Here is an 11,599-nt window from a genome sequence, read left to right as displayed (position 1 = left end):
CACCAAGCGGCAGGTAGCAGCTGCGGTGAGAAGGGTAGGCATATGCTCCCACCCTCTGCTCCTACCCTCCCACCCTCTGCTCTGGCCAGGACTACACCTTGGCAGGCAACCAGGGTAGTGGGGGCACATTGGCAGGCTTTACTTGGGACATCCCTGAGCTTCAGGCCAGCCTTGCATGATGTGATTAGCCCCAGTGTATATTATCAAGACTGGGATCACAGCATGGGGAGGTATAATACTTTGCCCCCACCACGGTTCAGGATTGCCCTCTCTACATGACTATTTATTTTCCCCTGCCATTTAAATCTTCCACTGTAGCTCTCAGGAAGAATAATTGTGAGAGAGGCAGACGCTATAAGGCTGTAGTGATCCATGAGCAATCTCCCTGGACAGGCTGTGAAGAGAGCTGGGCAAACACAAAAGAATCCTGAATCAATATGCTAATAAATTATATTTCCTCCTGAGATTGTAGTAAATATGTAGAAGTATATGTTACGTTTATACATATAATCATATACTTTAAAAACATAAACACATTTAAAAAGGATAGATGCACATGACAATTCAACAGAGTAGCTGGCTATAGGCTAGCTGGTAGTGGAGTCTATCCATTGAAGCAATAAAGGGAGTATTTCAATTGATCAGAAGGGATGCTCTCGAAAAGGTCACAATATGTCCACCAGTCTAATAATGACCAAGGAGGAGAATATGAAGCTACTTAGTCTGAAGCCAAACACATCTTCCACAGTGACAATAATGCATTGGTTCCATTCTCCTTGTAAACTACCTGGCAGTTTAAACAACAGAACTCAGTAATACAGCTATATAACCCTACTTTGGGCTAAACATATAGTTAACAACTTTCCATATTAAAAATGCCAAAGTAAGAACCAACCTAACTTGAAAAATGCCTAACACAACGTTTGTGCCAGAGAGGCTTTTTCTCCTAATGAACATTACAGTGCTTGCAGTCTACTGTCTTTTGCGGGAGTAAGAAACTACTAGCTGTAAGGGTGTAAATTAATCTGAATCTTATTATCATAATTAGAATTTCTGCAAAGAATTTCCTCTTAAAGTAACAGTTCAGTCTAAAAGTAACCAGTCTAAACTGCCCTGAGCCATTTTGGAAGGGTGGTATATAAATTGAATAAATAATAAATAAATAAAAGTGCTACAATCCCAATTCTGAAAATACTTACTTTCAAAAATGTCACACAATGACCACCCTGTTTTAGGTCAATTAGAAGTGAAATAATAGTACACTAACCAAAGATAATTAATTCCAGAGGTAAAGATGAAAAAGAAAAAGATATGTGAATATTATACAGATTTCCTATGCTGTGCATTATTTTAAAAGAACTGAAGGGAGATTATGAAGAAAATCAATTTAAATACCAATTTATCTCTTCATTCAGACCAATAGGTATAGCGGTTTACAGAGTGTAGATCCAAAACAGCTCATGTCATAGAAGAGATCTGTCTATTGTATCTTTGGTGCCCTTGACCTTTTCTAAACACCAGAATTTTAACAGTAGACTGCGAGCATTGTGAGGTTAATGATCCTCCTTGGTCATCATTAGACCAGTGGGCATATTAAGAACTTTTGAAGATATCCCTTCTGATCAATTGTATTTCTGATCAGTTTGTATTTCTCCTTTATTTCTTCGAAGGATAGACTCAACTACCAGCTAACCTTTAGCCAGCTACTGTATAAGGACTCTGTTGAATTGTCATGTCCACCACCATATATGCTTTTAAAATGCTTTTTTGTTTTTAAAGTGTATGATTATATGTATAAATGTAACATATACATTTTAATATTTACTACAATCTCAGGACTGAATATATTAGCATAGTGATTTAGGATTTGTGTGGGTTTGCCCATATTATTATTGAATCCTATATTTCAAGTTTCCTCTTGCTTTTTCCATTGTGAATAGAGCTGAACATTAAGATGAAGCCATTATTCCCCTTTATGCATTTTCACACACTCTCTAGCATGTTTTGTCTATTCATTACCAGCTGGGAGTGAGTCACACCCACTCTGACTGGATCTCATACACTTCACTAGATCTTGTTTGCATTTGTACTCTAGTCTAGACAGTAATGGGACACACTTATCTCTTGCATTCCTGGGTCTTCTGCCATTCACTTTATAACATCCCGCCCCCCGACACACACACATATACACACACTTCTTCTCTCAGTACCTGTATGTGTGTATATGTATTCACGGGCTGACATCTAGACTTATGAAGTGGCTTGAGCAACGAACAAAGTTGTGCTGCTGGTGCAAGAAGACCACATTGTTATGCAAAGTCACAGGATTGTTTGCAATTGTGCTTTTCCACAAAGGTTTCCTGCAAGACATATGAGGTGTGCCACAGAGTTGTGCACCTTGTTGTGCAAGCACAAACATGTGTGGTGGCGCAACACTAGTCTGGAATGCGAGCTCCAGACCGAGTACAACAGCCTTGCACAAGTACAACAGGTTTGCGCAAGTGCTTAGTCTGGATATCAGCCATGTCCATGCCAACTGAGGATAACCATTTATGCATCTGGCAAAGAGGAGTCTGTTAAACTCCATTGTGTTTCCCAAGGGTACACCATTTGTTCTGAATGGACTACACAAGCCTCAACAAAGGTTTGAACAAGCCACAGACAAAATGAATGTCTGTGTAGTGTATGCACTGCAACTGTCTCAGCCTTGGGGGCAAGGTAGGGAAAATGTCAGAAACCTATGATTAAGGTCTCCTGTGGCTAGCAGTTGTGTATGTGTGTGTGTGTTTTCTTTACTAATTAGCAGCCACATGGGGCTCCTGATTTGTTGTGAGTTCTTTTTTTAGCTATAACAGATCCTAATCATGATCTCCCACATTAGAGCTAGTTTGGCCCTACTAGACCTGTGTAAGGTCATCCAGCAAGTTAATGGCTAAGGTTAGCTTTTAACTTCCTGGTTTCCACAGTATGTCAGCTAATAGTTGTCAAGAGGTTCATGCTTAACCAGACTGTAATTTCATGGTTTTTGTTTTTGTTTTTAAATTTGTTAGAGGTATATACCGCTTTTCATTAAAAACAATCCCAAGGCGGTTTACAAAAGTTAAAACACATATAATAAAAATGAGTTAAAAGTATTTAGCTAAAAATATAAAAACAAATCTGATATTTAAAAATATAATATGCAAACACATAAAACTATACATGGATAAAAACACATAGAAGCGGCAAGAAAACAATCATGTAATGGCCTGTATAAAAAGCCAAGATTTAACCAGCTTTCTAAAAACTGTGACGGAGTCCAAGGAGCAAATGACCACTGGGAGAGCATTCCAAAGTCTGGGGGCAGCAACAGAGAAGGCCCTGTCCTGCGTGCACGACAACCGAGCTTCCCTCATTGTCGGCACCTGGAGCAGAGCTCCCTCAGATGATCTCGTCAAGCAGGCAGAAACCCTTGGGAGCAGGCGGTCCCTCAGGTATATCGGGCCCAAACCGTTAATGGCTTTAAATGTCAAAACCAGCACCTTGAATTGGACCCGGAAACACACGGGTAGAAAGAGCTAGAGTCAGCAGAAACCTGATATTATCCATTAACTGACATGCTCCAACAGTGATAAGTATGGATACACACACTTCAATCCATGTTGGATTATAAGAGTATTCATTTATTTTTATCATTTATTTTTATATCATTTCTATGCTGCCAAACCTGAACAGCTCAAGGCAGTTCACCAGGTTCTTCCTTGTGATGGAGAGCACTGAGTACAGGAGGTGTGATTAAGGAAAATGACATTGCAGAGACAGCCCCATTCTGGTGGCTTTAAGACCATGGACACGCAGGTACAGTGCCCTCTGGAGCACACCAGCAAACCCATGTGTCCAAAGTCTTAATGCTCCTAAAACATGCCTCATGATCCCTCTCCATGGATACAGTGCTTGTCCGCCAAGACAAATGTTGTGCTTAGAGAAAAATCTTCCTCATGAGACTGAATTTGGGGGTCGGTGATGAAGGAGAACATCAAGGCAGAGGCAGGTAGGGCTGGCCAGCATGATCTCATGCTGGTCACAGCATCCACCATTGTAATCTTGCCTGAACAAGGCCAAGTGAACAAGGCCAATCAATCAATCAATCAATCAATGCTTGCTTATGGATCTGTGAAAGCAAGGTGAGCAATCCCTGCTGCTACTATTGTCATGCTGTATAACACAGAACTCCGATATGATGCTTGCGAGGTTACCATTTCCATTTTACCATGGTCAGCTGCTCAAGGCTGTGCAACTCTTATTACAGTGAAAGTGCATTCTGTGTTTCATAGCTTGCTATTCCCTCAGCAGCTAAGATGAGTAATGAGCACGTGCTTATAGTAAGGAGCTGTATCTGAGGTTGGTAACTGTGGGTAATGGCTGGAAGGTATTGTATTATTTATGTTCACAAAGTTACACAGTTAGGTTTTAAACAAAAGAGCACTGAAGGAAAAGTAAACAGAGGTACAGAAATGACTGAAAGGTAATCATAATTATGTAGGTTTTTGGACATTATTCTAATCACTTTCTAAAAGGTTAATTTAGGTAGGAAAAACACATAGTGGAATTTTGGAGTTGGTGGGGTTGTAGCTCAATGTCTTATGACCATTTGAGGACATATGTGCATTTTTCTTGTGCATGCCTGTACATGCTTTTGGATACAACTTTCACCCAGTAGAAAAACATAGTGGTATGTGAAAAACACATACCTGAGACAGACAATAATGTGGTTGTGCATCAGTGTTCACTTAAGATGCTACTGTCCCTACTTTCAAGCAGAGAAAGTGGTTCTAAGATGAGTACCCATCCATATCCTCTCTTTCTCTTCTTCCATCAGCAATAGCTTGGCTGTGGGGGAAAAGAAAACTAAATTAACTATTTTAATTTTCCTAACAAAGTTGAATTGTATAGAATGACAAGTCCAGGAGATGATAGTTACATACAGCTGCAAAGGTCAAACCATACGTATGAAAATTCAGCAGCACTGAATGGAATGCAATTAAAGTACTTCACTGCACCTGGCAGTTAAACTGGAAGAGCCAGACCAGCAATTTGCGGATTTGCTGCCCATCAACAAAGAATGATGGCCAGCTGCAAATCAGAACACTTAAAAATAAACAGATCAAATCTAAACTATAGGGGATACTTAAGCTTATTAAAGAAGGTTTTACAGGGAAACCTTATCTTTTCACCAGTCTGCTTTCACAGGAAATTTTGCAGTACTTCACCTCCCTCACCCACTGCATGCAAGACTAGCATTTCATTACATCACCCTTCTGTCCTCCTTGTCTGCCCGAACTTGTGACCAGAAGGGTTACTGAGGCAAGCTGTACTCTTGCCCTGCTGCAGACAAAGTCAAATGTTATCTCTCATACCAAGGACTGATAAACCTTTCCAAGACCAGAAGACCTCCTCTAGAACCGATTTGATCTCTAAATACCAAACAGTGTCCTTTAAGCCATTTTCACAAATGATATTTAGATTGGCGTTGCCTTTTCTAGATCAATAATTCAAATGTTAAAACCTACATTTGTTAACAGGTAATTTAAAACTGGCTGTCGTCAATTCTCTCTTGTGCATTGAAGGATGTCTCAGAGATAGTTCAGGGGGATCAAGTTTCAGCAGAAGCTGGTGAATTTTGGAGTTGGTAGGGTTGTAGCTGGATGTCTTATATTGGATTTCTTATGACCATTTGAGGACATATGTGCATTTTTCTTGTGCCTGTACATGCTTTTGGATACAACTTTCACCCAATACAAAATCAGAGCCACCCCTATCCCAGTTTGCAGGCAGGAAATAGCTTCTGAACACACACAGTGTGAATTTTCCTGAATAATTAAGACAAACCCACCCCCCACACTTCGAGGGCCATATCTACTCAAACACAGCATCTCTTTACTGCTGCTCTGAATTCATAGCAGAATCCACTCTCACCATTCCTTAACTCTCCCAGCTGTGTTGAAAAGGGTGGCTAAATGATTACCACCAACAGTCAGTACAAATATAGAACATATAATATGAAAGTAAAGTAATTATAATGTCACAATTTTAGTAGGTAGCTCTGTCCAGAAAAACACTCACACAAAGCAGCTAATTGTGATGCACATTAAAACATAATGGACATTGCCAGTTAAAAAATTTTATCCAGAAATTAACGAAGGACCAGTCTGGATGATGCTTTGTCTGCCTGGCCAACCTCAAGTGATCCGAAAGTGCAAATCCAAGAGTGTGCACATCCTTCCTTTCCTCCTGGCACATCAGTCATCCTTCCTTAACTGAGGGGGAAGTGGAATTTGTCCAAACCAACTGTAATTTGGGCCACATGTAGAAGAGCTGTTCAAGATGAACTGCCTCCCATGCAATTAGGAAAAGGTGCCCTAGTACACTGGATGTGGGGCAGAAGAACATAATGTGCTCATGGCACATACATGTTCTGAGGACATGTGGAAGGCCAGGGTGAGTGGGCCCATGCTAACTGGGTCAACAAGCACCCTTTAAAAGTGGTGACTCTCTTATATGTAGCTGGGGGTGGGGGAGCAACTGTCCAGTCCCAGTCCCAGCACAGCAGCCCTATGCAGTCCCAGCATAGTGGCTTGCAGTGGGCATTGCTGGTCTCTACTTTATGCTTCTTTTTAGATTGTGATCCCTTTTGGGGCAGGGACTATCTATCTGTCTGTCTGTCTATCTATCTAAATAATTTTGAGAACTTTGGATTAACTCAGTTGATTAACCTCACTTTTTCTTTTTCTTTTTTAAAAAAATTGATACGAAAGACCCATATAGCCAATGAAGAAATAAACCAGTCTGTGGACTAAGTACACAGACACTTTCTGACATATTTTGGTGGATTGCATCCAAAGGAAGTTAATCATGACTAAGTTGAATTGACATTTTTCTGAATTAAAATAGTCTGAACTAACTTTTCTTCTTTATTTTAATGGTGCTTAGTCAGTACCAAACTTCTTTGGATACAACCTAATGTCTGTATGTTTAAAGACATACAGTTCAACTCACAGCTGCATCTCAATAAACATTTACAAGTTATACAGAACAGCTATGTACAATTGTGTCCATTGCTGAAGCAGTTCTGGTTTTACAGAGCTCTCCCTTGTTCCCCTTGGAGTTCAGGCACATACATTGTAATATTCACAGCACTTATGCAGAAGGGATCTACAAACTTGTCCACATCACTGGAACACATCTGAAAGTTGTGCTCTTCCAGTCTCTGTGAACTGGATGTCTGAGCACATGAACTAGAACAATACTAGTGGTATTGTTTTGTTTTTTAATATTTTTTTTCTTACCAGAAATTGGTTTTTCACACACTAGAAAAAGAGAGATAAACTTGAATACAGTGATTGATTGATTGATTGATTGATTGATTGATTATGTTTCTATACCGCCCAAATCTTGTGTCTCTGGGCGGTGATGGCAGATTTACAAAATACACCAAAAAAATATGTATATATCGCTTTTCAACAAAAGTTTCCAAAGCGGTTTACACAGAAAAATAAGTAAGTAAGATGGCTTCCTGTCCCCAAAGGGCTCACAATCTAAAACAGAAACATAAAACAGACACCAGCAACAGTTACTGGAGGGATGCTGTGCTGGGGCTGGATAGGGCCAGTTGCTCTCCCTCTGCTCAATAAAGAGAATCACCACTTTTAAAAAGGTACCTCTTTGCTCAGTTAGCAGGGGTTATAGGGGTTATATGCCTCTAGAAGACAGAAGTAAATGTTGTGGACTTGGTCGCCATTTGTTTTATTATAACAATTCTTCTCTTCAAATGTACAACCTGAGTGCAATTCACACAGATTGCAAAGACACAAGGCTTACTGCACACATGCATCCAAAGCTGCCCAGCGTTGTATGGAGTCAAACCACTGATCCATCTAGCTTGATGTTGTCTCCACTGACTGGCAGCAGATCTCCAAGTTTTCAGGCAGAAGCCTTTCCCAGCCAAGCCTGGAGATGTGGCCAGGGACTTGACCTGGGGTCTCTGCATGCAAAGCTGATGCTATGGCCTGGCCACATTCCCAAGCTATGGAAAATAGAAAAAAGATTCTTGATTGTATCATACAACATTTTTTCACCTGCACATTCCTTCCTGCCTTTGTCTATAGGTATAAACGTTACAACACTGAGAACAGGAGTAACAGTCAGTTTTTACCCCTGAGTTTTTTCACTGTAAATACAGGGGGATTATAGAGGGCATGATGTGACTTCAATGCAAAGCCTTTGGAATTCATACTTTAAATACAGCAGTCCAAGGGTCAGGCTCAGAGTCAGCCTCATCAGGTAGTAGCTGAGAACCAAGACCCTCAGAAGGGCCCACCGTTCATCCCCAGGATCACCTCTGTGGTAGGAGGGGGCCTTGGAGGGCAGCTTGCCAAGGGCAGGCTAGAGCCAGCCCTCCAGCATGACTCCAGGGATTAAATAGCAGATTGGATTTGAACTCTCTCCTTTGCTATGGAGACAGCTGCATCTTCTTCTGTACTTTTAAAACATGTTTCAGGTTAACAGATTCATAGTGATTCAGAAAGCTTCTCAAACATCACCTGATTTTTCTAGCCACGAATTTCAATGCCTTAGGCATTCTGCGTTATCTCAGTACTTGCTAAGTGAGTTGCAAGCCACACCTCTCTTTGATATCTCTCCCAACTATCTCTTTTTGGAAAATCCCTTTTGACTGCAGATAACCTGGCTCTGCAGTTTTTAGATATGTACCTTGAAAAAGAACTTATCTGGTCTGGTCACATGAATGACAGCCAGCACATAGGAGCAGGATGTCACGCTGAGAGCGCACCCAGCCTGATGTCACTGCAGGAGACGCTTGTGCTGTCAGGGTGTCCTTTAATCACATGAGGGTTTTTTTAATCTGAATGGCCTTTCTATACGTGCTCCAAAACCCATCCTCATACAATTAAAGGATGACCTAGCATGTTGCCAGGTTTGGCTACACTTCCGCACTCCCACATTCCTGAAGCTTGGAATTCCGCACTCCCACATTCCTGAATCCATAACACCCAGATTTTGAGCCTCATGTAGTGCCTGACAGTTAATGCATGTCTCCCAGTCAATGAAGACAATTCATCATCCTGTCCATTCCTGGACAGCAGACAGCCTCTGCTTTTTCAGGAAGTATGTCCTGACTCCATTGCTTCATTTCTGGGTACTCTACCATTGATGTGCCCTATACTTGAGGCCAGCTTCCTGGCTACCTTCTTACACACGTTTGCACTCAAAACAAACATGGCCAAAACATAGTCATGAAGTGTGGCAACAATCATGCTTCAGAACAAACATGGTAACCTGCAGGGTATTGAGACACCCTCCATTGACGTCAGAGTGGGTGTGCTCTCAGCATGGCCATGTGCTGCAGCTGGCTCTCATGCAAACTGGCCCTTTTTTAAACCCTCAAAGACTTCTTTAAAATTATTCCACACTTGCATTGTCCACTGATTAGCAACAGGCATTATTGTATAGGCTCCCAGCTCCACGAGACTCTCTCGTTGCTCGACATCCAGGAGCTCAACATGGAGACTAATGCTGCACTAGTGCAAAGAACAAAAATGCACACACACAAGAAGATCACATCGTTTAGTGGACGCTCAAAATTGCTCAGTCTCTTGTGCTCTTGGTCGGCTTGTGCAAGCATTGTGCTTAGGCAACAATGATCACTTCTCATCATTCCCTGCAACATATATGGACTGAGGAAGAGGTTTTGCAACAGAAGGCCCACCACAGGCCATGCAAGCACACCCTTTGACACCAGTGCAACACTAGCTTGGAACACGAGCTTCTCACTTAGTAGAATTAGTTAGTGCAACATATTTGCACTGGTACAACATTAGAGTGGGTGTCAGCCAATGTATATAAATTCACACTCCAATTCCAAATGCTGGCCTTTCATAATATTTTGGAGAAGTGTCAACCACAGAACCAACACATAGCAGTCCCTAGCAGAATTAAATATATGCTCTAGGATCCTTTGAAAGATTTTTTTTTTTCATGGACATGATGCAGGCTGGTTAGTTTGAATAGTGACCTCTGCAGCTGCTGCATAATTAGACTGCTACATGTGGATCCTACGTTGTGTGTTCATTGTTACACAGATATTTTTAATAATAGTATACATCACATGTTACTTGTATTTTAATGCTAGTAATTACTACTGAATCTTACCTAGTGTTTGCAACATATTAATTATTACATCTGGTTATTTTGGGTGCACTAGATTTCATTGGCCAATATTGCTGTCACTCGGTATTAAGGGACACACTTATTTTCCTCCCAGCAATGACAGCTTGGGGAACATTCCCATCATTGCTGACAACCTGAGAGGCCTGCTTAGGCATGCAGAGCTAGATTGCGCCCAATGACGGCACACTGCCAGAGGAATTGCAATGCCAGGAATATACAATTATCACTTCTGCATGTGCACACTAGGTGGTGTCCATCATATCTTTTATCTTTGAGGTGTGTTGAACCAGCAACACGTAACTACTTACGATGGAGCCCCATCACTTACACCACCCAAGGGCTTTCATGCTCCATGGCACTACAGTGATGATTCAAGCCAACATGTCCAGCAAAACTTTTAGGACTGGGCTATAAGCATATTTCTAAATTAATTTGCTCCCAATAAAATACACAAAAAACCTCAAGAAAACCACACAACCCACCCCAAACTATCAAGCACTTTTGCAATTTGTTTTCTGAGGAATAAGCTATGATTTCATAATTATAGAATGTGGATTGGTAGTTATACTGCATTGACCTGAATCTAAGATCAGTTTCTCCCCAAATTCTTTTATGTTAGAAATTGTGGCATCGTCTTAAATTCAGGGTCCTCTTCCTTTTAGGCAAATAGTATAACATATATTTACCCATATTTTTAAAGGGGGTCGTCTTAAATTCTGGGCTGTCTTCTATTTGGGTACATATGGTACAAACATATGTAATAATAATTAATAATAATAAACTTTATTGTTAGCCACCCCATAACAAATTGTTCTCAACAGAGTTGTTTATAAGTACCCAAACAAAGAATTTCTGTAGCGCTCTTCCTGGCTTAACTGTAATAATGTTTGTGCAGAAGTAAATCCCTCTAAATTGAATGGTTGATAAGCTTGCTTAGAACTGCACGCAACACTGCATTCTGTGCTTTAAAAGTATTACACCTTAGTCCCATTGGCTTCCATACAGGTTTACACCAAGCTGTCTGCTTTAAACAAATATACTTATCTTGGTAACACATAAGCACCAACAGTTCCTATTTAGAAGGGACAGTCCCTTTTTTCTGGAATCTTTCCCTGATAATAAACCACTATCCATGTTTTTGTCTCTTGTTCAATGCCTTATTCATTAAAAAAAACCAAAAACATTCATATGCTAAAGCTAGAGTTACCATTCTTCAGGATTTGGCACCCTCCCCAGAAGTTAAGTTTTCAAGTGAGTGGGTAAATGCATCATGTCTCTAGGGCACCTGCATGTCAGTGGGCACATGGCACTAAGATATTATGCAGGGCACTGTATATAGTGGGTGTGGCCACTTTTCAGCAATGTGCAACAGAGG

This window comes from Hemicordylus capensis, chromosome 2 (assembly GCF_027244095.1).
Source record: "Hemicordylus capensis ecotype Gifberg chromosome 2, rHemCap1.1.pri, whole genome shotgun sequence".
NCBI classification, from domain to species: Eukaryota; Metazoa; Chordata; class Lepidosauria; order Squamata; family Cordylidae; genus Hemicordylus; species Hemicordylus capensis.
Note: the sequence above shows the minus strand (reverse complement) of the source record.